The sequence below is a fragment of the Mauremys reevesii genome, linkage group 7 (assembly GCF_016161935.1).
Source record: "Mauremys reevesii isolate NIE-2019 linkage group 7, ASM1616193v1, whole genome shotgun sequence".
In the NCBI taxonomy this organism is placed as follows: Eukaryota; Metazoa; Chordata; order Testudines; family Geoemydidae; genus Mauremys; species Mauremys reevesii.
Genome location: NC_052629.1, coordinates 47,740,015 through 47,767,857, shown reverse-complemented (window position 1 = coordinate 47,767,857; position 27,843 = coordinate 47,740,015). Strand labels below are relative to the sequence as shown.

The window sequence follows — 27,843 nt, the reverse complement described above, 5'->3', positions numbered from 1 at the left end:
TCCACCTGTGGCCACACCCAGTCCCCCCCCCCAACTCCTGCCAGGGAACTGGGGTTTGCCCCGCCACACCTGCCCAGCGCTCCTGCCAGGGACAAGGTTGGTGGCTTCCCCCACCCACCTGGTGCTCCTACTGGGGAGTGGGGTTAGGGCATGGGGGCTTCCCCCGCTCCCTGGCAGGAGCGCCGGGTGGTCGGAGAAGATCGGGGGCCCCCAACTGGTCAGGGCCCCTGGGCACGGGCCCCGTTGGCCCAGTGGCTAATCTGCCACTGGCCGAGGGTTTCTATATGGGGACAGGAATCTGTCTGAAAAGTCAGTTGCAAGATTGGGGCCTTTGAGTCCAATAAATTATTTGGGGCAAGGAACATGCCTTCATAGGTGTTTATGCAGCACCTAGCACAATGGGGTGTCTTGGCACAACTTTAACATAAACAACAGGTCTCCGGGGAATGAAAGAAAATGATACAGCATGTGCACAGTTTGTACATTAGAGAAAATGAAGCCATCAGAGAAGACCTGACAAGTGTGATCCTAATCCGAACATACATTCCACCTCCACAAGCAGTAGGAAAGCAGCCATCTTAGGGAGAGTGACAGGGACTTCTGGCTAGCTGGCCACTTTTGCCCCAAGTTAAAACTGCAAGCATACTATCTGTTGCCCCACATACTTGAAAAAGTGCTCGCCTATCAGCTGCTTGGCCATTGAGCAAATCTCATGCAAGACTCTGATCCTTTGTGTGAAACCTTGAGGCAAAGGGGCTCCACCAGTTGCTAGGGTCTGCTCAAATGGATCTAAATGTAGGATCAAGGCCACAGTGAATAGCACTGGGAACAATGGGTCATTCGGTTCCTCAGCTGCCCCACTCTCCACCTGTAGGACTTATCTGCAAAGGAACCAATAGTTACCACCTTGTTATCTACCCAAAATTATAGACAAGCCATTTTTTCTTGGAATTATGTATCCTAGCCTGAAAGACAGACACAGGGCACTGAGTGAGTTGAGAAAAGGCAAATTAAAAAAAAGCGTAGTACATGATTTACTTGGAAACCTTTAAAAATACCTTTTCTTGCAGGTCTCAGTATAAGCAGTAACTCCTGACATCACAAGTATTAAATTACTTCATATTTTATTCATGCATGGCATCACAGATGAAATGTAGAAATGTTTAAAGTGCTGGAAAGGAAACTGAAGTAGTACAGCTAGCCAGTGTGTCTGGTTGGTTAAAACTACAAACAGAGGTCTGTGCTAAAACAATGTTTCTCATACTTAAAATTCTCTTTCAAACGCTGTTATTTGGATCAGTTTACTTTAACATAATTTATTAAAAACGTAAATGATTTGTTTGGTGAGAATAAGCTAGAGCCTGTCACAAAATAGATGTTAAGTAAAAAAAGAGCCTACAGTGTTAAAAAAAACAAAAATAATTACAAAGTAGGTTAAAAATGAATAGGCAAGTCTAGATAAAAAATAATAAACCTACAAAGTACAAGAGAAATCTGAGAATCCTAAAAAGGAATATATGGGAAGAATGTAAATTAAATAAAAAAGTCCTTTTATTTTTTGATATTTTTACTAACTTAATTAAAACAAAGGTATCAGAGATTGGTCCCAGAAAGCCTGAATTCTATGAAGTAGATCAACAGTAGCCTAGTGAAGATATTTTTAGGTTGACTCAATACTATACAAAACTGAGATTAAAATAAACCAGATACTGTAGCTCTTTGCAAAGGACCCAATTTAGAATTCATCTGGCTAGTACATTTCTGAGGCCAATGAAGCAGACTGATATCAATGATGAAAATATTGGGAAGGATCTTAGATACCACTTTGGATGTTTTTATTTTCAAATTACCATCATCTGGGATTATTGGAAAACTAAGAGGAAACAGATAGGCAAATGCAAAGAAGAAACAGGAGAGGAGAGAGCGCGCCAATGTCCTAGATAAATCTATTTGATTTGTAGGAATGAAGTATGGCATGTGAAGCAGGCAGTGTCCAATAAAGTGTAAGGTTATAACTCCAGTTCACGGGCTACACTAATGCTTATGGCTACCTGTTTCTTTCTCCTCTTCTATCTCCATTTGCTGATGGGGTCTTTCTTACTTTTTCTCACTGTTGAATGAGTATCCTTTATTATCATGGAAACCCGAGCTGTTACTACAACACGCAGATTCTTCCAACCAACCGGCCTTAATAATAATACAATTTTACATTTCTAAAGCACTTTTATCCAAAAGCATGTTAAAGAAACATTATCTTAAAATCTAGTCAATTTTTTTTTAAAGAAAACATTAAGCAGTTCCAGTTCCTACCCATGAACCTGCCTGCCAACAGCTGTGATTTTACAAGTGAAATTTCTTTTTAAAAATTATTCTCTCTCTCCTGTCACTGGGTAAAAGACCCACACAGACAACAGAAGAGATGTAGTAAGGTCATGATCCTGCAGGAAGATCCTGGCAGGTGTGCGCCTATCCTCATTTGAGGCATTACATTGGCACAGGAATTTGCCTCCATAGATCTCACTGCAGGATCAGAGGTTGATTGGCTAACTTCGTGGGAAGAAATGCACTTTGTACACAACCCATAGAGCTAGTTATTTTTTTCCATTTCAAAACTTCTTCCTAAAAAACAAGAATGGCCTTTATTAAAAGTGAATATTTTTGTGGAAAATTTTCATTTTTTCCAAATTTTCTTTAAAAAATATATATATATATATTTTCAGTTTTCAGAAACCAAAAGCAACCATTTTTTTCCATTTCTTTTGAAACTTTTCACAGAAAATATTTACCATTTTTCAACCAGAAATAATAATTAGTTTCCCTATCAAGTATACAAAATAGATGAACAAAAGAAAGGGAGAAAAAAAATCTCTACGCAATTTAATTTATAGTCATCTTAGACCATACTTGAATCAACAGGACAAAACAATTCAGATTGCAGTGTGTTTTTAAAGCTGATAGCATCTGTTTAACTAAAGGGGAGGCAGGGTAGCCTGGTGTATAGGCACTGGATGGGGACTCAAGAGACCTGGCGCTGCCTATGCTTTGCTGAGTGACCTTGCAAAGCCACTTCTGCCTCTGTGCCTCAGTTTTCCCCATCTGTAAAACGGGGGTAATAATACTGATCTCCTTTGTAAAATGTTTTGAGATCTGTGACCAACTTATGATGATTATAAAGCATAAGTTAACCAATAAAGAACATACCCCAATTTTTCTTATAGCAGTAGCCAAATATGAACCCTCCCCCGACCAGCATAGAATACACACCAACAATCTAGAACAGGGGTTTTGAACCTTTTCCTTTCTGAGGCCCCCCAACATACTATAAAAACTCCACAGCCCATCTGTGCAACAACTGCTTTTCTGCATGTAAAAGCCAGGACCAGCATTAGGGGGCAGCAAGAAGGGCAATTGCTCGTGGCCCCACATTACTGGGCGGGGGGGGGAGGGCGCCTAAGTTGCTCGGGCTTTAGCTTGAGCTTTCTGCCCTGGGCCCTAGCAAGTCTAACGCTGGCCCTGCTTGAAATCTGCTTATGGCCCCTCAATTGAGAGCCTCCGGTCTCGCGCATCAGCCCAGTGATTTAGGTCTGATCCTGGCAACACTTACTACTAGGGTTCGTACTTATTATTGTGAGGAGTCAAACTGACTTCAACAGGATGCCTCCTGGCAAAGTAACTACTAGGCTTAGTGCTATGGACTTGCAGGATCGAGCCCTTGAGCTGAAGGTCGCGAGGGAGGCTTTGAGAACCTCAGATGCTCACCAAAGAAGGCCCTGCCTTCCTCTCTCTCAAAGGTGAACTGTCAATAGTTCCAACCCTGTCTGTCTCAAATGACAATTTTGGACATGGGGGACAGGGAGACCCTTGAGCAAACAGATCTTCCATTACTGAAACTAGTGCTGGCATTTTCAAAGAAATCTAATGGAGAGCAGCACCTGAATTCATGCAATTCAATGAGAGATGGGTGCTTCACTCCCTCAGATGCCTTTGAAAATGCTAGCATTAAAAAAAACAAAAAAAACACAACCCACAAAACCTACTGATGAGACCTTGAAGAGCATTCACTGAGAAACAGACTCCTAGAAATACGTAACGTGGCTGCATTTGTGGTTTCTCCCCCAGCAAGGCTGTACTATCTATTTTAAGGGTGTACTTTTCTTACTATAAGTACTTTACAGAAACAATATATAACCTGGTACCACCAAGGGTGATTAGGAAGTGCAGCAGAGTGTATATATGCATACCCAAGATGCAAACACAGAAGATTCAGAAGTGATGCAAAAGCGCTAAATTCTACAGGAACTGAAGTCACTGCATTAGATTAAAAACTGTTAGGATATCAGAATGCTGGCAAAAGCCAAAGCAGATATGCAATAGAGCCAGGGAAGCAAAAGAGTTGTTTTCACTTTGAAATATAAAACAAACTCTTTTTGTTTTAGAAACTAAATGGATTTATAAGCATATATGAAAGGAGAAAAAGAACTTACAGATATGGTACATCTGTTTAAAAGGCAGAAATCACAGGCATCTTCGATTCAAGGGGAGGAGGGGAAAGGAAGAGGCCATAAGAACAATTGCAGTATGATATACTTCAGTTAATGAATTCAGAACTATGCCAAATAAATTGGTGAAAGAAACCACAGCAGGGTATCAAATACCCGACAGATGGCAGCAGCTGGTGAAAGACTGTCACAAAACCTTTTCATGAGGTGTAACCTAGATGGGGAAAATTATCAAATGGCAGAGGGCAAAAAGAGAAGTAATAAATTTACACTGTCAGCATCAATGAAACAGCCAGTACTAGAGACAGACAACAAGGGATCAGTGTAATGAGGGTTAAATGACATGACAAGGTAAGGCAAACAGGAATTTTGGGGCGGATCCTCAGTTGTTATAAATTGGCATAGCTCCATCAGCTTCAATGGAGTTATACCAATTTACACCAAAGTAGGATCTGATCTATTTTGTACTGAAGGAGAGACTACTTAGAAGATATTAAGTTAGGATGTTGGGAAGATATGCTAGATTAATAATGGAATGTTTTATCTACTATCAACACCATCTAACTGGTCCCTGTTAATACAACAGAGGATAGCAGTAGCCAATGCATGGAGTTTCTGAAGATCCTCAGCAGATTTTGAGCAAAATTCTGTTCTCAAATGCTAACATACCCTTGTTTGCTGAGCTCTAAGTGACATTTCTCATATTTTTCCTTTTGTTTTATAAGTTATGTTTTTGAAAAACATTAGTTGCTGTTTTATTCACTCCTATTTTTGAGTGTATAAGAGAAATATAAATAATAAGCAATGCAACTAAATGATGGCAGGAATAACCCAATAGACCTGCATAGTCATTGGAATATTTAGCACTTGGAAGGGCTTGTGATAGCTGACTTTAGGTCAATGTTACCACCAGGTTCAAGGCTGTGTCATGCACTTACACAATGTGCAAACCCAGCAACAAAAGTCAGTGGAGAATTTTGCTTGTAATGTCTAGTACCAAATTTCTTCCTTTCTGCCAAAAAACAAATGAGAAAGATTTATTACAACCCTCACCTCCCACCACCAAAAAAGCCAAATCAAACAAAAACCTCTGATGTCCCCCAGTTGTTTCTTACCACACAGAGGAATCAGTCCTAGTATCCTCATGAAAGGTTAGGACAGCACTGGCTAGGGAGAATCCAAGCTCCAACCCCGTGGATCTGCATCCAGAAACCAAGAGCCCAGGTCTCGTCACATGTCCTCCATGCTCTGTCCCCTTTCCTCTCACACAGCATGCTAACTTTTGCTCCTTAAGCATGGCTGCGTATTCTGATTCCTTTCATGGGGGCCAAGGAAACAGTGGGATTTTTTTCACTGATCTCACTAGCTGTAATTTCCATGATTTCTTGATGTGAGCTTTCAGTCTCTTCTCGTGCATGCAAGCTGCAAAGACTGGCTGCTCAGCCTCTCCTCTTCCCCATTAATTGGCCATGCTCAGGGATGAATGACAGAGCCTCAAGCATACTTTGCACTGTGGTCCTCACACAGGCTTTGGGCAGGTTGGGTGGAGGTAGAAGCCAGCAGAAAGCAGGTTAAATAACAACCAGTTGCTCCTTTGCTTCTGCTATTTTCAGGGCTTCTCTGCCCTCTTGCTCCACCAGCACTTACATTTGTTTGGTGGGAAAATACACATTAGCAGGAATTATAAAGTTAGCAGGATATATGGACCAAATGGTCAACATTTCTCTTCAACCTATATACTATAGTGGTGGCTCTCAACCTTTTCAGACTACTGTACCCCTTTCAGGAGTCTGATTTGTCTTACGTAACCCCACGTTCCAGCTCACTTAAAAACTACTTGCTTACAAAATCAGACAAATATACGAAAGTGTCACAGCACACTATTACTGAAAAAAAGTTACTTTCTAATTTTTACCATATAATTAAAAAATAAACCAACTGAAATATAGGTATTGTACTTAGAGCAGTATAAACAAGTTATTGTCTGTATGACATTTTAGTTTGTACTGACTTCGCTGGTGATTTTTATGTAGCCTGTTGTAAAACCTGGCAAATATGTAGATGAGTTGATGTACCCCCTGGAAGACATCTGCATACTCCCAAGGGCATGTAGCATACCTCTGGTTGAGAGCCACTGTACTATAGTGAAGCTTGGAGTATTAACATGGCAGGAGTTTTACAAAACTCACTGAGGTGGGGCTAATTTCTCTTGAGATATCTATTTCTTTTTATATTAGTACATTGCTGTATCTCTTTAGGGCCCTGTGACGATTTATGAATTCCAGTTTGAGATCATGAATATATATTTCCTTAACTACTAACTCAATTTTGAAGAGGAGCTTATCTACCTTGTCTTTTTACCTCCATGTTTGACTGAAACTACAGGGGATAGTAAAAACAATGAGGAGTCCTTGTGGCACCTTAGAGACTAACAAATTTATTTGGGCATAAGCTTTTGTGGGCTAAAACTCACTTCATCAGATGCATGGAGTGAAAAATACAGTAAGCAGTATATATATACACACACAGCACTTGAAAAGATGGGAGTTGCCTTACCAAGTAGGGGCTCAATGCTAACAAGGCCAATTCAATTAAGGTGGAAGTGGCCTATTCTCAACAGTTGACGAGAAGGGGTGAAATATCAAGAGAGGGAAAATTACTTTTGCAGTGTTAATGAGGGCAATGCAATCAAGGTGGATGTTGGCCATTTCCAACAGCTGACAAGAAGGTCTGACTATCAGCAGAGGGAAAATTACTTTTTGTAGTGACCCATCCACTCCCACTCTTTATTCAGGCCTAATTTGATGGTGTCCAGTTTGCAAATGAATTCCAGTTCTGCAGTTTCTCATTGAAGTCTGTTTTTGAAATTTTTTTGTTGAAGAATTGCCACTTTTAAGTCTGTTATTGAGTGACCAGGGAGACTGAAGTGTTCTCCTACTGTTTTTTGAATGTTACAATTCTTGATGTCTGAGTTGTGTCCATTTATTCTTTTGTGTAGAGACTGCCCGGTTTGGCCAATGTACATGGCAGAGGGGCATTGCTGGCATGTGACGGCATATATCACATTGGTAGATGTGCAGGTGAACGAGCCCCTGATTGCGTGGCTGATGTGGTTAGGTCCTATGATGGTGTCCCTTGAATAGATATGCGGACAGAGTTGGCAATGGGATTTGTTGCAGGGATTGGTTCCTGGGTTAGTATTTTTGTTGGATGGTGTGTAGTTGCTGGTGAGCATTTGCTTCAGGTTGGAGGGCTGTCTGTAAGCAAGGACTGGCCTGTCTCCCAAGGTCTGTGAGAGTGAGGGATCATCTTTCAGGATAGGTTGTAGATCCCTGATGATGCGCTGGAGAAGTTTTAGTTGGGGGCTGTAGGTGATGGCTAGTGGCATTCTATTACTTTCTTTGTTGGGCCTGTCCTGTAGTAGGTGACTTCTGGGTACCCTTCTAGCTCTGTCAATCTGTTTCGTCACTTCACCAGGGCATTGTAGTTTTAAGAATGCTTGATAGAGATCCTGTAGGTGTTTGTCTGAGGGATTGGAGCAAATGCGGTTGTATCTTAGAGCTTGGCTGTAGACAATGGATCATTTGATGTGGTCTGGATGAAAGCTGGAGGCATGTAGGTAAGTATAGCAGTCAGTAGGTTTCCAGTATAGGGTGGTGGTTATTTGACCATCGCTTATTTGCATTGTAGTGTCCAGGAAATGGATTTCTTGTGTGGACTGGTCTAGGCTGAGGTTGATGGTGGGGTGGAAATTGTTGAACTCCTGGTGGAATTCCTCAAGGACCTCCTTCCCATGGGTCCAGATGATGATGATGTCATCAATGAAGTGCAAATAGAGTAGGGGCGCTAGGGGACGAGAGCTGAGGAAGCGTTGTTCTAAGTTAGCCATAAAAATGTTGGCATACCACAAGGACTCCTCATTGAGCTGGTACCTAAGCAACAGATCACTTCTGGAAGACTCTGATCACCTGAGGATGTGATCAGGGGGATCACGTGACAAAGTCGAGCAGAGGTTAGAAAAGAAAGGGTCTCTCAGACAGACATGCAGGAGTGGTGGGCCAGAGCACTGGCGGCGCGGTGAGCTGAGGCTGTGGGGGAGGAGGAACAGCAGGGGAGGGACCGGGGGCTAGCCTCCTGCCTGGGAACTCAAGGGCTGGATGTGGCCTGCGGGCTGTAGTTTGCCCACCTCTGAAATAGAGCTGTCTATTTCTTGTGCTAAGTAAAATATAGTTGTGGTAGAAACCTTTGCAAAATCTGTGAGTTGTATTCTTCGACTATCACATATCCCTGGCATGGTAAATTGTAAACCAGAGTGCCCACAAGGCTGGAGCTCTGGGAAAGGATATGATTAAGCTCCTGGGGTGTCAGCACTGGTCCCGAGGTCCTAGAGCAGCTGCACCACCAAATCCTACTTCTGTGAAGGGGTAACAGACCCAGAGGTGGGATCCATAAAGAGACTTTGGCATTGCAATACTGAGTGTCATAGCACCTAAGTAGAAAAATCACAGGAAAACTGTGATCCACAAAGCCTGAGTTAGATGCCTAGGGAGAGATAGGTACCTAAGTTGATTTTTGAGAGAATGAGTTAGGCGCCTGCCTCACTCCACACAAAATGGCTGGAGAAGGAACGCCGTCCACCCGATAACCTTTAATCCTGTGGTTAGAGCTCTTACAGCGGATGTGGGAAACGCAGGTTCAATTCCCCTCTCTCTGCCCGATATGGAGAAAGGATATGAATAGGGGTCTCCAACCTCTCATGAGAGTGATCTAACCACTGAGCCTTACGATATTCTGATGTGGTGCGCCTCAATCTCTCCAGCTGAAATTGTTGCACTCCGTATAAAGAAAGAATGACTGGAGATGGGAGACTAGATCCAGGGTCTCCCCCACTCTAGTATGTGCACTGGACTATAAGGGTATGGCTACACTTACGGTTTGCAGCGCTGGTAGTTTGCAGCGCTGGTCATCCAGCTGTGTAGGAGCAGCGCTGGTGTGTGGTCACACTCACAGCTACCAGCGCTGGTGTGTGGCCACATTTGCAGCATTAGCAGCACTGTTGGGAGTGATGCATTATGGGCAGCTATCCCAGCATTCAAGTGGCCGTAACATGCTTTTCAAAAGAGGGGGGTGGAGTGGGGTCTAGTGTGACAGGGAGCGGGGGGAGAGAGAGAGTGGATTTTTGGAGCCAACACTGTGTGTTTAGCTTCCTGCCTTGAAAAATCAGAACATTTTTCTGACCTCTTAGTCTTAACTCTTAATTGCAAACAGCCTGCAGCCAACACGACTCCCCACTGTTTCATACGCTCCCTGCCTGCCTCTCATTTGATTGTTTACAGCCAGGTACAGATGATCACAGCAAACAGGAGCTCTGTTTGTTTTTTAGATAAGCAGTAATGGCAACAGAGCTCCGTGGAGCTCGTTCACAACAAAACAAAGAGAGGCTGCATAACAAAACAAAGAGAGTAATTTATAAAAGCATTCTGGGATACATCCTTATACCCTGGAGGCCAATCACAGCGCTGGTGCGTGGCCACACGTGATGACCAGAGCTGCAGCACCAGCGCTGGAATCCTTATTCCCCATGCTGAGTGAGGTGTACGGCCAGCGCTGCAGCCAGGGAGTTGCAGCGCTCGAAGTGCCCTGCAGGTGTGGCCACTTACTAATTGCAGCGCTGGTGGAGGCTTTCCAGCGCTGCAAATCGCCAGTGTAGCCATACCCTAAGTCATTTCCATTCTGGGATCCAAACACAGTACTTGAAGCAGCAAAAGGAACTTTACCAGAGCTGGTAGAGGCCCCCACGTTGTTTTTTTCCCAAAAAATATTTAAGATCATGGGGAACTCTGCTATATGAATTCACTCAGTTCTCACCAATTAAGCATTTAAAAAAAATTAATAGGCCTATTTCTGCATCCCTAGCATGAGTGTAATTCCTGATGAGGTTACTGGCAATTTACACATATAATGACTGCAGAACCAGGCATACAGGAAGTGCAAAAAATATAATGGAGAAACTAACCAATTCTCTTTCCATGGGTAATACTGTATCTCCCTCCCCCCACCCACACTTGTAACTCACATTTAATATGCTCTGTTCTACTAATCTTTAACTGCAAATAGTCCATGCTCATTTTCCAGTCCTCACACTATTTGGCAGGATTCTCCCCAAATGCCTTTTTCCTAGAAAGAGTTCGGAACCTGATAAATATCTGAGAGCTCACTGAACAAAGTAATTTCCACCTCAGGCTGAACGGCTGGCTTTGATTCAGCTGAATGTCCAGGAATTGTACACAAGCTGAGGATGAACAGAGCCACTGAGAAGATTTTGGCATCACTTTGTAGTTCTTGCTGTAACCATATGTAGAACTTCAAGGATATTGTTGTTTAATAAGTAGTTGTGTAAGGCCAGATCCAAAGACACAGCTGATGTTTTGACCAGCAAAAGTCAAGTCTGAACTCTCAGGTGACTACCTTGCACCAGTTCAATAATTGGGCATTTCTTTAGTCTGGATGTTTGCTGCCACACTATGTAGATAAACTGCAGTGATGTTAACCTAACAATCAGTTTATAGTGGCACCTCTCCCCCCACCAGGCTCTGCCAGATCAGACACCAAATAATCTGTGCGTTGCAAGCCCCTCATGGCAGCCTCTAGCTGTTGTCACAGCAACCCACAACAGACTCCATAGACACAGCAGGACAAAACCACCCTTCAGCCCCTAGGCTGCTTAGCAAGCTACAGTGCATGTGCCAAGTGCAAGCAGGTGTTGCCCGCACTGCACCCCTCTGCCTGTGCGTGACACGTTCACTGGCGGGAAAGCGAGCCCCGGCGAGGACCCTCTGCTATGGGGCAGCGTCTCTGCTCCAAGCTGCCAGGGCGCCGTGCACCTGCGGGGGGGCCCCCGCCCCAGCCAGCCGCCGTGGGCAGGCGCAGGGAGCGGCTAAGCGCGAGCCAGCCCCGCAGCCGAGGCTCGGTTAAGCCGAGCCAGCCCGGCTGTGACCGCAGCCCGCTGCTCGCACACGCTGGGGCGGGCGCGCGGGGAGGCTCCGCGTGCCGAGAAGTTTAGGGGAACCGCGCGCGGGGCGACTCGGCACCTACCCGGGAGGGGCCGCGCTGCTCGCCGCCCTCAGGCTGGGCGGGGGGACGGACGGACCCAGCGGCGGCGGCTGCTCCTCAGGCGGGGCGCGCAGGGCTGGGGGCCAGCGCGGCGTTGCAGGGGGGCAGCATGGCGCTGTCGCGCCCCTTGGTAGCGCTGCTGCTTCCCGACCCGCTCCTCCCTCCCCAGCCCGCCCCACGAGGAGACTGAGGCAGGAGCGAAGCTCCTCGCTCCAAGGCGGGAGCCGCTGCCACTCTCGTCCCGGTGACGTCTGTACCCTCCGTGCTATTTATAGCGGAGCATTGGATTTCATTCATGAAAACAGGGCCGGGAGTCTGTGCGTAAAGGAGGAGGGAGGCTGGAGGCGCTCCAGGGACCCGTGCCTGCAGCCCCTCCAACTCCCGGGCGCATGCACCCACACCGCGGAGCAACAGCCGGCACCAGGCTCGCCTGAGTGCTGCAAGCGCGGATCCGTACAGCCGCATCTCGCAACCAGCGCACGCCAACCGCACAGCCCGTTCCAGCTTAGCGAGCCTGCAGCACCGCTTATTGTGCGCCCCCGGGAGCGCTGCACGCGCCCCTCCTTCTTAAATGCAAGGAGGTGATATTGTTTATAGCTTTATGCCCCGGTTTGTTAGGAACCAGAGGAGGTCACACGTAAGTTAAAAAGGTCAAGCATTGGTCAGGTACGAACCCGTCAATTAAAAAAAAAAAAAGTACAAGTCTCCGTGCTCCTTGGATGGGCCCTAGCCCTCACCAGATCATTTAGTGTTTGAATTTACCAGTTTTGGCTACACCTCTCCTCTTTAATTTTTATTAACGTCATTCCTGCATTAAAAGTCTATAGTAAACTGCTCGCAGTGCTGGTCCCAGCATAGTAGAGACACAAGGTAGAGAAGATTTAAAACAAAAGCTTTTGAGCTACACCAAGCTCCCTGTAGCAAAAGCTTATATCTCTTTCACTAGACAGAAGTTGGTCCCATGAGAGATACTACCTCACCCACTTTGTCTCTATAGTAAATTGGTTAATTTAAATCTGAGGTTATCAAAATTAATAATTTAAATGTAGGGCTGGAAGTGACCTCTTGAAGTCATCTAGTCCATTTCCAGTCCAGAAGCAGGACCAAGTACACCTCTAAATGAGATAATGTAATGAGCTCAGGAAGACCCCCTTAATGGGAAATGATCGCGGTTACAAAACTAGAAGGCACCATGTTAACATGTGGCCCTCATGCCTAATAGCTGATCATTTACCCTCCACAAGCATGCAGCTAACACTTTCCCCTAGTAACAGGCATATGTATAACTGTTTGGCTAAATGACACTTTCTCTATACTGATGAAAATTTTACTAGAGGGAAGGAGAATCTATTATAGCAAATTGGAGATTAATAGAAATGGAGTGCCCTCTAATAATGATACAATCCGTTTTTGAGAACAGCTTCTAAACTCCTTTTACAAATATCAGAGGGGTAGCCGTGTTAGTCTGGTTCTGTAGAAGCAGCAAAGAATCCTGTGGCACCTTATAGACTAACAGATGTTTTGCAGCATGAGCTTTCGTGGGTGAATACCCACTTCTTCAGATGCAAGCAGTGGAAATTTGGTTAGATCAATCAGGGAGGATGGGGCCCTGTTCCAGCAGCTGAGAGAAACTGGTTCTGTAATTGGCAAGCCATTCACAGTCTTTGTTTAGTCCTAAACTGATGGTGTTAAATTTGCATATGAACTGGAGCTCAGCAGTTTCTCTCTAAGAAAGGATAAATGGACACAAATCAGACATTAGGCTATAACACCCTTGGATAGAGCACAGTTATGTCAAGCAGCTTTATAGTCTGCAATTTCATACCACAGGAGGCTGTAGTCCAGGGGTAGGCAACCGGCGGCACATGAGCTGATTTTCAGTGGCACTCACACTGCCCGCGGGGGTCCTGGCCACCAGTCCAGGGGACTCTGCATTTTAATTTATTTTTAAATGAAGCTTCTTAAACATTTAAAACCCTTATTTACTTTACATATAACAATAGTTTAGTTATATATTATAGAAAGACCTTCTAAAAACATTAAAAGTATTACTGGCATGGAAAACCTTAAATTAGAGTGAATAAATGAAGACTCGGCACACCACTTCTGAAAGGTTGCCGACCCCTGCTGTAGTCCAAGCCTAGAATTAAATGTTACAAATATTAATGATGTTACTTTACTAAAAGCTTGTCTACACATGGAGTTATTCAGGAATCGCTACTGTGCTTTAATTTCACATACTACCTTTCTCACAATAGAACTTTCAAGTGTAGACAAGCCCCAACTTGGTACCTGACACAAAAGGTAAAGAAAGAGCCTTATGAATTAAAAAGAGGTCTAAATCCTACATACCATCTTACAAGTGTAAACAAATATAATGGACTTGCAGTCAACTCCAAATGGTAAATCGTAAGTCATATAATAATAATTTAAAAAAAATCATGAAATTGGTTTAAAATGAGATTTAAACTAAATTTTTGCCTTTGGGTTTTTTTGAGTTATGGGGTTTACATTTGCAACCTTTTCTCTGCAAACATAAGGACTAGACAGTTACTTGTTTGAAATAAAATCTGATATCATCACAGTCATACTGCTCCAGGAGCTGGGACTCGAAGAGAAAACACAGAGGCCCAAATCCATGAAGGGACTTTGGTGTTGCAGCACTGAAGCACCTAACTATTAGGTGCCTAGAAAAATCACAGGAAAAACACTGCAATCCACAAAGTCTGGGTATAGGAGCTGAGGTGCCTAACTATGAAAGGGGAAGAGATACATGCCTTAGACAGCAATCTACAAAGCCAGCATGTTAGGTGGGGAACCACCTAAGTTAGCCAATAGGAGATGCCATCCAGAGGGTAGTGTGCTAAACCCCAACCCTCTCATAGAGATAGGTGCCTACCTCTGTTTGTGATCCACAAACTTGGGGAAGATTGGTACTCGGCCACCTAAGTTGTGTGTAGGGGCCAAAATGAAGAGCTCCCTTATAACTATTAGCCTACTGGATAGGGTACTCACCCAGGATGTGAGAGACCCCCTCTTGAAATCCCACCTCCTGAAGAAGAGAAGGGATTTGAACAGGGCTGTGCCACCTCTCAGGTGAATGCTCTAATCACTAAGTTACAGTCATTCTAACTCTTTCACTGGCCCAGTTACTTCAATAATTGAATAATTAAATATTAAAGTGAAACAACTTCAATAGGAGAGATTGGAACATTGTGAGGTGGGTCTCCCTCAAAGCCTAGGAGCACCCACCTGAGAGGTGGCAGAGCCCTGTCCAAATCCCTTCTCCCCCTCAGGAAAACAGTGGGGGAAATCTGTTCTACATCTTAGATGTCTATTCACAAATACAAGGTGTATGGGGAATGAACAGGAAGTCTTAGTACATGAGCAAAATTACTTAATTGGCATCCAGAGCTGTGTAATTTTACTTATGATACTTTTTTGCAATTTGGCATTGAGGCTTTAACTATGTGGGTAGATCAAAATCATTACTAACTACATCTCTTCTTCCTGTGTTTAGGTAATAGGTTGATACATTCTCTATTAGACTTTATCCATTAAAAAATTATAAAGAAAATGAAAGCCCTGGATTTTGTTTAAATGCGTTTAATATATGTATTTGCATACATCCTTCAAGTCATGTCCTACCAGTACACCTTTTCTATCAATTGGTTTGTATTCAGAACTTTGCCTTTCCTACAGCAAATGCTTACGCATTCACAATTGGCCTTCTTTTCAAAACAGTTCTGTATTGCATGCAGTCTGTTGGCAGTCTGAATTTTCTCCTTTATTGGAGTTCTAAGGACAGAGCTCAGCATTTGATCTAAGGATGCTGTTTTTATTCAGTGATGTCAATAGCTATTCTCAACTGATTACAAAACAAAGTAACCTGGTTAGATACAGATGTATCAATTTTCCAAGTACAACATGAAATTCTCCTTCAATTATCAGACACATCAAAATGTGTGACATATACAATGTCTTTTCCATTCATTCCAAGCTGCATTACTGATATTCTGAAAGAATAGTACATTTTGCAATTTATGATTAACAATTACCATATTATTTTTAGGAATTACTCAGTAAATTCTAAATCAGTGGTTCTCAAACTATTGTAGTGGTGACCTCCCCCTTATAAATTAAAAACACTTGTTTTCATATTTAACACCATTATAAATGCTGGAGGCAAAGCGGGGTTTGGGGTGGAGGCTGACAGCTTGCGACCCCCCATGTAATAACCTCATGACCCCTGAGGGGTCCTGACCCCCAGTTTGAGAACCCCTGTTCTAAATAGAGTCCAAGATTGTGATGACTTGATTTAGAATTCAATAGTTCCTCACACTCATATTGGAACTGTAGTATCAAGGACACAAAGTACCACTGTTTTCCTCTGAAGAGACTTTTGTATTCCTTTCCACTGGTTTTACATTCCAATCACCACATTGTCTTGATAAGGGAGACTATTGGCGCTATAGTTTATACTTAGAACGCGCATGCTGCGGTTTTGAACCTGTAGCAAAGGGCTGTGCTTTAAATGTTAGTCTGTTCACCTTTAGCATGCCAGCTTTGAATTTTTTCTTATTTAAGCAACAGACTTTAAGGGGGGGGGAGTAACGGGACACTACATCCTAATTCCTCTTACTCACATCTTTTATGCCATCAGAACTTTTCCTGCCATCTACTCTTCTACATTCCAGTTCTTAAGTACCCCCTACTGTTTTATTTCTAAATAAAGACTGGGATTCAAATAAGCCTGAGACTGTCTTACTATGTCAAGTAGGGCTTGCCATGAGCCAAGTAGTTAGCCCCAGAAAGTCCGCCCCATACAGAATTGGCCGATTTAACCACTTATCCAGGGCCCAAATGTCCAATCTGTACATTGGGGAGTTCTTATTTGCCCCAGTCCCATTTATTTCTGAGAGGGTTGCACAACCTGGTGCTGAGAAGGAAGTGGCGTAGTTTAAAGTGGTCCAAGTATAAACTAGGAATAATGGAATTAATTAAGCAAAACACATTTTTGGCTGAATATCAGGAACAGCAAGAGGAACAGCTGAATGCATTATGTAATAGTCTCCCAAGAGAAGCAGTGGAAGGACCATTGCTCATCTCATTTAAAAACTAGACTGGATAAAGCACTGAGAGAATACATTGCATGGCCTAGTCTTGCATTAGTACTGGGTGTTTTGGGTAACAGGTGAGCACGGTCTTTGATTTCTATTATTTTTAAGGGATTAAGATGGAGGCCTTACTGTACCAAATCAGTTATTCATCTGCCAGTATATCATAATAAAATACTATTTATTTTATACTGCTCTATTACTTGCTAATTCAAATATCTGCAGTTTTTAAACTGCAAAACAAAACACTTTTATATTTTGTAATTATTAAACAATCTCTAGTATCACAGTTAGAAATTTGTGTGTTCATGCCATGGCCATTTAGTACGTAAAGCATGACACTGGATGATTGCAAGCATTATTAGTTGATGGATCACATTAGTTCAAGTTCTGAGTAACAAGCATCAGGCTAGTTTGACTGTTTTCCACTCAAACATTTGTCATTTTGCCATTTGCCTGGGAGCAATGTTGAAAGCAGTTCCACCAAAGCACAGGGAGGCCATTCTAAATTTTGGAAGGGATGTCTATTGTGTATGTTTTCAACAGTTTCAGCAACTTTTTATTGTATGAGAATGTCAGATTGCATTAATATTTTTATTAGTGTACTGTGAAATAAAAACGGTTGGAATACTATATTCCTTGTTACATTAACTAAAATTAGTCTAATTATTGCATTAAGCATATTATTAAAGTTTGCCAGCATGAGAAGAATTTAATTTAATTTCAAAGAAAATTTTTCTTTTTCCCAGTCTGTCTTTCAGCACTATTCTTGTCTAGGGAATGATGTGTACAACACTGATGTATTATAATCATTCTCTAACACCAGTTCACAGGAAAACATGCACTTCTTATAGCTACATATATGTGAAATTATGATCCCAGTGACTATTTCTTACTCCGGCAGAATTTCCACTGACTTTGTATCTAGACTATTATCCATTCATCTATCCCATATGTGGTGCTGGTAATAAATAGCATTTATCATATACTTTTTTTTTTAAACCATCTACCCTGAATTTTGTTCACTAATCCATCTCTGTCAGGATCTCCTCTAAACATTCCAAACGTCTAAGCAATTTCCAATAGGTGTCTTCTTAAAGAAAAGAACAAAACAATCTCGTAGAGAAGGACTTCCTTCTCCCTTGACATCCTTAATGTGGGCTGTCCCCACATAATTACACTAGCCAGAGGTGCAGGTAGGTCAAAATTCACTCCATACCAGTGGCAAGTTTAAGGGGCTAATATCTTGGGATCACTTTGGGCTGGAATTGGGAGTTTGTATATTATTGGAAAGGGGGAGCTTCCCAGTGGGCAACACGGTCCTTCTTCTAGCCCTTGATTCAAGATGTTGTGCTTTTAAACAACAATATTATGACTGGAAAAGCTCTTTCAGATAATTTTTAGAGATACCTAAAATGCACTCTCATTTTCTTCTTCTTTAGACCTGCATACATGAATGCATTGTACTAAGAGAGCCTAGCTTTACAGGTGGATGGATATGAAATACTGTCAGTACAAGATTTAAAAACTGAAATATTTCTTGAAAAGCGTTCCTGGTAAAGTGTGTGGGCATGCATGCACACATAGACCTAGATAGAAATCTCTACATATACATCCCATTGCTGCCCAGGACTTGCTAGTATTCTGATGCTGTATACAGATCACTAGCACAAATCTCCCATAGAACTCTTTATATGAAAGGGAAGGAGGTGGGAATGAATGGTCTGTGAAAACTAATTTTATGGGCTCTGTATCATTGTTTAAGAGTAAGAAGAGTGGCAGATAACCATATCTTGTTATATTCAGTATATTAAACTAGCAGTGCTGGATTAAATGGTAGAATCAAGGACATCTTAGTCTAACTTTGTTAATCTTTGAGAAACAGCCTAGTCAAATACGATTTACTCTATAGCAAGTCTGCATCATATGCTACAATATACTGAAGTAAAAGCTTCCCGTCATGTTTTAGGGTCTGACCCAAAGCCTGCTGTAATGAACAGAAAGACCAATAGATTTTGGGTCAGGCTATAACATTAAATTAAAAAAAAAATCTGAGGTATCAGTCACACCATGCAACTCTTACAATATTTTGTTAATGAACGAAATAAGCAAGATTATGACATTTAATGAATGAAATATATCAGTGTTCCATTGGTGCCTTTCACTTGTTTTCCTCATGGAAGTGCTGCATTTATTTGTCTTATTTATCTCCTGTACACCCTTGATATGTTATAGACAAGAAGCAATATTGTGGCTTTAATCTTGGAAAAGTCTCTATATTTAGAGTTAAGCCTGAAACTCTTACTACGTTGCTCTCTACACTACACAGCAGTACACTGCTACTTTGTGCATGTGGATGACTGCGGGGTGGGGGCAGGGGAAGGAGAGAGAGTTATCCATAGTTGGGTAGCTCCATCCTTAGCTCCACATTATTTAAGGCATGAAGTTTTACTGCGGCAGTTATGGTCTCCCATTTAATTGTGTACTTAGGGACCTTTAACCAAACCATAATAAGTGTTCTAGCACCATTGCTTCTTTACCAATCAGTCCTTGGAAGTCATACTGACACATTACTCGGTATTATGCTAGTCATTTACTCCTAAAGTTACAGAATTTATAAAAAATAAGTCCATTACAGTACTCTCCAAATTCAGTATAAAAAACCCCAGAAGTAAACCAAAAATAAGTTAGCTAAATTGAAAACAGCACCATCTGCTCCACACCTGCAGGCACAATACCAGAGAACAGGTATGTTTTATGATGTGTTTAAAAATCTCAAGAACGTCACCAGATGCTTTTCTTTACAAAAAGATGTATTTGGGCAAAAATGCAAACAAACAGTTAAGAATAGCAATTGGCTGCAAAATTTTACTAAGCTATATTTGAGTTACAAGAGAAAACCAAACACTTTCCCCCCACCTCACCACCACTCTCTGACTTAAATACTTGAAATATTTATTTTTCACATTAGGTCTCTAGCTGCAATTCATGTCTATGGCTGAAACACTATTGTACAGTTATTGTAAGAGAAATGTTGACAGTCCTTTATAGTGTTGCTAGTGGAAACCACTATTGTAAACACACAAAGAAAGGAGGATTAAAGGAGTCAAATTCATCCCTGGTGTATTTCCAGTGGAGATAGTGTTGTTGCCCCACAGATAAATTTGGTCCAGTGTCACTTTCCAAAGAGGACTGAAAAGGATTTGTTGAAATGTTTCCATGGATTCCTCTTTATTTAGGGCCAAATTCTGCATAGAAGTGTGTGTGCACGTGACACAGCCAGGAAGACGTGTCTCTGATTGAAGGCCCAAGCCTGGGGTGTGTCACTATTGCGAGGAACCTGTGCAATCACAAGAACTGCAACAAGTGGCAGTATGAGAGGGCCACAGGACTGCAGCAAAGAATATGAGCTATCTTCCTTTCAGACTGAAGAGAAATTGAAGGCAGCAATCAAGCATGCATGTGTGGCCATAAGTCTGAGTTGGACTTTTCAGGAGGTGCCATCCAGGTGAAAGCTATGAGCATCTCTGATTCTGGGCCCTTTTGGAGGTATGCCCAGCCTCTGGAATAAATGGTTAAGTCTGGGACCCAGGAGAAATGGGTCCTGTGTCATGCCAGCCAAGCAATTTAAACCCAGGCTTTCAGAGATCTCCATTAACTGTGTGCTCCTCTTATTGTGAGTACCAAACTTGAGATTGCTAGTGTCTCATTTTTAGAAGAGTTGAGTACTAACAGTTCCAGTACAAATCAATGAGAGCTCTGGACATACTGCGCCTCTGGGGAAAAAAATAATCTCAGATGCTGAGTGTCTTGAGTTGGGCTTCCAGTTATTCAGATACTCAGAGCTAGTTGGACACTTAAAACCTGTGACCTTAGTCTCTCAGTGACTCAGTTCCCCATATATCAAATGGGGTTAGTATTGTTCCTCTACCTATCAGTGGTGTTGTGAAGATAAAATTCAGTCTTGTTTATCTGAGCTCAGATACTATAAGCATCATTGAAAAGCCCATGAAGAAGTTAATTCTGTATTCAGTACAGGGTTTGGATAGCATGCAGTAAGGAAGGCCTGGGGCTACCTATAGAATGATGAGCATAAAGAGAAATACTGAACAACTTCACAAGCAGTCCTGTACACATAAGGCGGCAAAGGTCCCATATAACATAGAATGTGATCATGTAATTAAAGACTACATTGTAATGCATGCCTGCAAAGGGCCAGAAATAAGGTTGCACAAAAAAATATAGTTTTGATATTTCCTGACCTGAGTGCTTAAATTTGTAACTCTAATGTTCTGTACAGAATGTAATATTTGATATTTGCTCTACAAATAGTAAAATCCAAAGATATGAATGAGCAAATGGACTATTTCTGCTCTCTGAGAGACAGACAATCAGTTCATGAAAATATACTGCTTAAAAGCAATATTTTTCTGCATTTTGTGTTGCTAGCCAAGGAGTCCTTTTGAGGCAGAAAATGAGGATGGAGTGGAGAACCCAGCCATGAGTATGTATCTAGTAGGGTCCTTTAAGCCGGCGAAGAATTTTATAGGAAGGAAGAAATTACTACAAATTACATCTCCCTTGTAGCACCAAACAATATCAAGTTAGTTATTGTTAATTGAACCATTTGCCTTAAAAACCTTGATAATTAATTCCATACCATTGAGAAGGCCCCTATGATATTTTAATAATAATTCATACTATCATGTTATACATGTATAAAATACATATTGTTTGCAGGAACTTCAAAACATACAGGAAGACTCAGTTACAAATGTATATTTTCTAACTATAAAAATGTCACCGGATATGCTGGGAGGAGCTCTCCGGGGCTTTAAGGTTAGATTTTAGCTACCAATTTGAGCGCTGAGCCAATGCATATTGATGACAATGAAAATAATGCCATTCACTTCAGTAGGCCTTGTATCAGGCCCTGAATGCTGGATTTCCCTGCTTCTGGTAGAATGCACCCTGAGGGTGGCCCTGTGCCCGGTTTTCAGCCAGAAAGTCTAGTCGAAAAGGGGACCTGACAGCGTCTAGTCAGATCTACTGACTGGACATCCAAAGTCCGGTTACTGCGGTGGGAAGGCACCTGCCCCAGCTCCTACTCAGCCGGAGCTGCCTCCTACCTGCATCAGGTGGCTGCAGCTCCTAGCCCCAGCAAAGCAGGCAAGTCCTTCCTGACCTGGGTGGGGGAGGGGGATAGAGGAGGATGGGGGAGGAGTCTTGGGGGAAGAGGTGGGGCAGAGCCTGGGCCTTGCAGGGGGGAAAGGTGGGGCAGGAGAGGTTCTGGCACTCCTGCTGGAGTGTCCAGTTTTTAAAATATTACCAAGTTGGCAACCCTATATTGCTTCATCATTTCTGCCAGAGACTATTTATTCCTAGGGCTCTTAAAAATACTCCTGAAGAGCAGTTTTTTTGCCTTGGGAACACATCAAGTGTTGTGTGTCTTTGTAAAATTCCCTGAAGGTAATAACCTCTAGACACATTCCTGTGCTGGATGCCCTGTGGAAGTTTTTCACTTACAAAAAAAGTGATATAAATATATAAAAGTTAATTTTCTTGGTTCTATTGCACAGAATTCTTTTACAGTCCTGTATGAATTCAAATATTTTCCTTCCTGACATGTTTTAGTAATTTATGTTCTATTCATATATTTCTTGTGCTCAAATATACATAGAATATGATTTAAATCTCTTTATATACTATATATTTGTTTATTCATTCTGAACATATAACAAATAGAGAGAACTGAGGGACTGAAAATGATTTTGTTTTGTTAAGTTTTTGGGAACAGAAGAAGGTGGTTTTAGTTGACTAGCTCACAGACTATATAAACACAGTGTGAACAATGTGCCAACTACTGACTCAGTGCGCAAATGCTCCCTATTCGGGACTGTATCTTGTGCAGAAGAGCATTAATCTGCTCCCGTGTGCTGGCTGGCTCCCCTCCCCACAACCTCTCTGACAAGATTGTTCATAGCTAGAAGCGCACATCTGTACAGGGAGGTGTGGCTGCATCAGAGGGCATATGTGGATTTAGATACCATGCTTGTCCTGACCCTAGGGCCATGCCCATTACATGCCTCTGCAGATTTTTGTAAGGAAGTAAGTATTTCTTCCCCACCCTGCACTCCTACTTTCAAAAATGGGACTTAGGAGCTTTTGAAAATTTTACCCTAGGTCAAAAGCCACTAAACTTGGGAAGCTGTTTATTGTGCTAACGTCACAAAAATGCAGAACTCTTATCTATCTTTTTTTCATTTAATGAAGAATTATCTGATTTATTTTTTTAAATGCAAAAATGATTGATTCTGGGGTTTGTTTGTTTCTTTCAGTTAAACTTTTCGGTATAAGCAGCATTCCAACATAGGATCTATCTATGTTTAAGACATTTGAACAAGGATTTGCTGGACCTAAAGGTAATTGTAACAGATGTAGTGATAAATGAAATGAAAAGTTACTTTTTTCTGGTAATAAGTCTATACTCACCTCACCACAGGAGAAAAGAGTGTTCATATCCATTGTACCAGCTTGTTCAAAAGTGAACTTGTGTTAAGACAACTTTTCCTGTGTTTCTTTACTGTAGTTCTCCTAAGAAAACAAATGCCATAACTTTTACCATGATCACACTAAAAAAATAATATTCATATACAATACCAATGACCTCTCTTATGGTTAATTTTATCTTAGAAAAATGTGTCTGTTCACCCCTCTAGGTGAATAAACAGTCTTTCAAACACATTCAGTATTACAGGTTGACTCAATATCAACGTTAAAGCACTTTAACCACTCACTCCACCTGCTCTGAAGAAACCAGTGGTAAACAGATGGGCTTTGGAATGTGACCTAAAGGTTAACACACTCAAGCTCTGTTGGAACAAATTTGCTTTCTGTGGGAACTAAGCAATGAAGTGAGCATCTAGACTCTGGAGTATATTTTTCTCTGGATTTGCCTATGGAATATTTATTGATGTTACAGCACTGAGAGGCTAGACAATGTAAATTAGTGACATTACATTGCATTTCTAAATCAAATCAAAAGAAAAATATATGTACTCCATCTTAGCATTTTCTATGGAATCCATCACTGTAGCATCAAAGTGCTGCACAGGTAATTAGATTTTTATAGGCCAATCTCTAGTGGACTTCATGGAGTATTCTGTGCTTTATCCACATCTTTGTAAGGTGCCTATATATTTAACTCAAAGAAGAGGTTTGGCATCATGCCCCAAAGGTGGCAAGGCACCATATTAGTCTCATCTTCTCCACAATTTGGCTCTGAGGAGATAGGCTGCTGATTGTACACAAGCTCTTAGAGCCTCTATGTTTCTTCCACCTTTAGCCCTAGATGCAGTGAATTACAGAAATGCAGCCTAGAGGCAATAAACATATGGATTACTGTCACCAGAATCTCATCTAGGAAGAAGAATTAAAATCTGTTAGACTAAATATAGACGACATTTTTCACTCCAATACTACCCAGTTATGAAGGTTCAATGGATCAAATAGAAGCTTTGTACCAGTTTGACAAATGGATATAAAAGGCAGGCCTCTTTAATGGAAGGAGAGGACAGAGGCTTGTTTAATACTTCTAATCATTTCAACTATCTAATCTGCAACATTTCACTCTAGGTGAAGTTTGAGTCAGCTGTTTCTGATCCAAGTGCTCATTTTCTGTAGGCAATGTCACATGCTTGTGAAGGCATAGGTTGTGTCCATGGAAAGTGAGGTATATAGCTGGATGTCACTGGTGTATTATTGGTAGTGGCACCTCACCACTCCTCCAAATAATCTCATGTAGAACAACTGTGCACTGTACTGCAACCTCTCTTTCTCATGCCTCCTTGACTTTAACGTTCAATCCTGCCATCTCTCCAAAGCTCTACTCTAAACTTGCTCTCACATGCTTCTGTGAGGTGCATATTTGGCCCCTCTTAAACCCTTCACTGATACCTATTATCTACAGATAAAGTTCCCCCATATCTTACTCCTGAGGGAATTCTGTGCCAAAAATTTTAAAATTCTGCAAATTTTGTCAATAAATAAATGTGGCTCCAGCATGGCAGTGGAGAGCACAGGCCACTGGCTGCACTGAGGTGGGAGATCACCCTGAAGCCCCCACCTCCTCCATTATAGGGATTTGGCAGTGATGCTGCACCTGACTCTGACACAGTGCAAGGGCTGGGCTCATTGGGGAGTTCCAGGTGCAGGGGCAATGGGACTCTGCAGGGGATGCAGGTGAAGGTGGTTGGGGCTCGGGGTGGCTGGGTGTGGGGAGATGGGGTTCTGGGTGTGGGGGGCCAAGCAGGGGATCTGGGTGCTGAGGGGAGTAGAGCTTGAAGGGGTGGAGGTCCAGGTGCAGCTGGTTGGGGATTAGTGGGGTGAGGGTCTGGGGGTGGGGGGCTTGTTGGAGGGGTCCAGGTGTACAGGGGTAGGGCTTTCCAGGATGAGGGTTTGATGGACCTGCTTAATGGAGGAGCCACAGTTGCTGCCAAGGGTATGCCACATGCTGGGCTCCCACTTGCCCTTGTGATTCCCCTATCCCCTTTTTCTTCTCCATCCCCCCACCCCTCACTCCCACATTCTTCTCCCCCGCCCTATTCCACCTCCTCTTCCACCCACCCCTAGCCCTCATTCCCCCACCCCCGCATCCAGCCCCACCACAGGCACTCACTGTTGCACGGAATATAAAACAGGAAGGCTCCCAGGACACAGAAGGGGAGCACGACTGGCACTAGGACCCAGAAGGCGGTGTTCAGCTACAAAGTCAGGGAATGGAGAGATAGAGCCTCCATCAGCTGGGCAGCTCTCTGCTTGCAGAAGGGGGGGAAAGGGGGAGTGGTATATAACCCTATGTGCCCCCCATGGCTTGCCTCTGTTGGGGGGGGGGGCAAAAAACTGTGCCCATGGTTCTGTCCCCCCACATGGCTTCCCTGCCATTGTAGGGAAACATAGGAAAACGGGGGGGGGGCATTTTCTGTGGGCATGCAGTCCTGCAGAATCCCCCCAAAAGTAATATCTTAGCTCTCTTCTACACTCATCTGCTTTTGCACCCTCTACTACCCAGGACACTCCTCTGACATGCTTTTTATATCCTTCTCCCACAGCTGCCTTCTTTCAGGTGGCCCCATTTGCCCAGAACTCCTATACTCCATCAACTACACTTCACCCTAGGTTTCTTTAAGTTCATTCTCCAAACATGCTTCCCTTATTTAAAAACCAACCAAAGACAACCAACAACAAAAACAAGGCACAAAACACTTGTGCATGCATCAGTACCTTAGCAACTGAATTATCAGACAGTTGTCACACCTGGACAACTGCCCTTTTGTAAATGCATCTTTAAGCTCTGAATATTTTTCCTCTTAATATAGATGTCAGACTTGCAGGTCTAATTTCCAGTCTCTTAGAGCTTCCCTTTTAAGAAGGGATTGTTATTGACTCATCTCAATCCTGAATGCATATCACCTGTAGATGTAGCCCAGTGTGTCATCTGTTTTTATCTTATCCAAATACATGCTTATCACTGTTTCAACAATCTTTTCTCCAGTTTGACCTCATTAGCACCCACAAACACATCCTTCACATAAGCATTATCAAGGTTCTACTGACCCAAACAGAAGTGCAAAGCCTGCCCCCTTAAAACAGTTAACTCATTCATAATTTCTTTTTCAGGAAATCAATAATTACTTACATTGTTACCCTCTGATTTTCTCATATACAGCCCTACACATAAAGACTCTTGTCTTAATATTATACCTCATGCTGCTTCCAAGATCCACAGATATTCCCTTCCTGTATGGAAGCAGTGGCTCTGGCACTCTGTGGCGGCAATATCCATGGAGGGTGCTCTACAGTCTGTAGGCTGGACAACGGAGTGGGTAGGCAGGGAGGCATGGGATGGGAAATATTTCAGCTAGGGATATGTTATGTGGCCCATTTGTCCCTGGGGAATCTTCTTTCCGTTAGGGACCTTGTGCCAGCTAAGTTGAGGCAGCCACTGCCAAGGGAAATAGGGCCAGAACTGATGCAGAGGGTCTCTGTATGGAATGCCTGGCCTCTGGAAGATTCCTCAGACAATGTGTAATCTAGGAGACATGCTAGGTTTGTGGGCAGGCCCTTGGCCTCTTATGCAGTGGGAAATCTATTCCCTTGATAGAAGAATAGTAACTCCACAAGGAAAGCCTCAAGATGATTTTTCTCCTCAAATTTTCCTCTGCCTGCTGGATGTGTTGAAAGGGTCTATTTTTCCTCCACAAAATACCGTTTACATTTCCTATTTTTTCCTCTTATCAAACTAGCAGTTCTGCAGAATTTTACTCAATGAATCCATAGGATCTATTTTTTACTCCAAATTTAAAAAAAAAAACCCACAATGTGTATAGGCGACAAGTTAAGTTTTCTGGAACGTCATACGTGCTCCCTGTGCCATCTCCAATACCTCTTCAATAAGCTTTAGTCAATTTTCATCTATAGCAGGGGTAGGCAACCTATGGCACAGGTGCCGAAGGCAGCACACAAGCTGATTTTCAGTGGCACTCACACTGCCCGGGGTCCTGGCCACTGGTCCAGGAGGCACTGCATTTTAATTTAATTTTAAATGAAGCTTCTTAAACATTTTGAAAACTTTATTTACTTTACATACAATAATAGTTTAGTTATATATTATAGGCTTATAGAGAGACCCAAAAAACATTAAAATGCATTACCGGCATGCAAAACCTTAAATTAGAGTGAATAAATGAAGACTCGGCACACCACTTCTGAAAGGTTGCCGACCCCTGATCTATAGCAACCCTTGCTTATAAACAATTATCAATTTTGCTTAATACTTTTATTTTTAATCAAATTTTGCCTTTAAAGTCAATTTAACCTAAAATTCCTCCAGTGGTTGAAGTGTGAAACCTTATTAAAAAGTGATCACTATCTCCCAAGCTATCCTTAATAAAGACCTCACTTACTAAATTCTTCATACCAGACAACAGATTGTTATCCTCTAATTGTGTATACTGAATAAAAAAGTGATCCTCCGCTAAAGTCAATGAAGCCCCTTCCTCTGGCATTTCCTTTAAAAATACAAAATTTATGCTTTGATATTCCACACCTGTGGC

General features: G+C 42.4%; 1 protein-coding gene across 4 annotated transcripts in view; it reads right to left on the bottom strand.

Moving 5' to 3' along the window:
• The window catches only part of RHOBTB1 (Rho related BTB domain containing 1), a 76,815-nt gene that overhangs the window by 45,962 nt on the left and 3,010 nt on the right, over window positions 1–27,843 (bottom strand). For 3 of the 4 annotated variants that reach the window (XM_039482652.1, XM_039482650.1, XM_039482649.1), the window contains exon 2: window positions 23,222–23,323. The gene's annotated coding sequence lies outside the window, so the exon portion shown is untranslated. Of the gene's footprint in view, window positions 1–11,594; window positions 11,809–23,221; window positions 23,324–27,843 lie in introns of those variants that run through there. The other variant, XM_039482651.1, reaches the window with a different exon arrangement.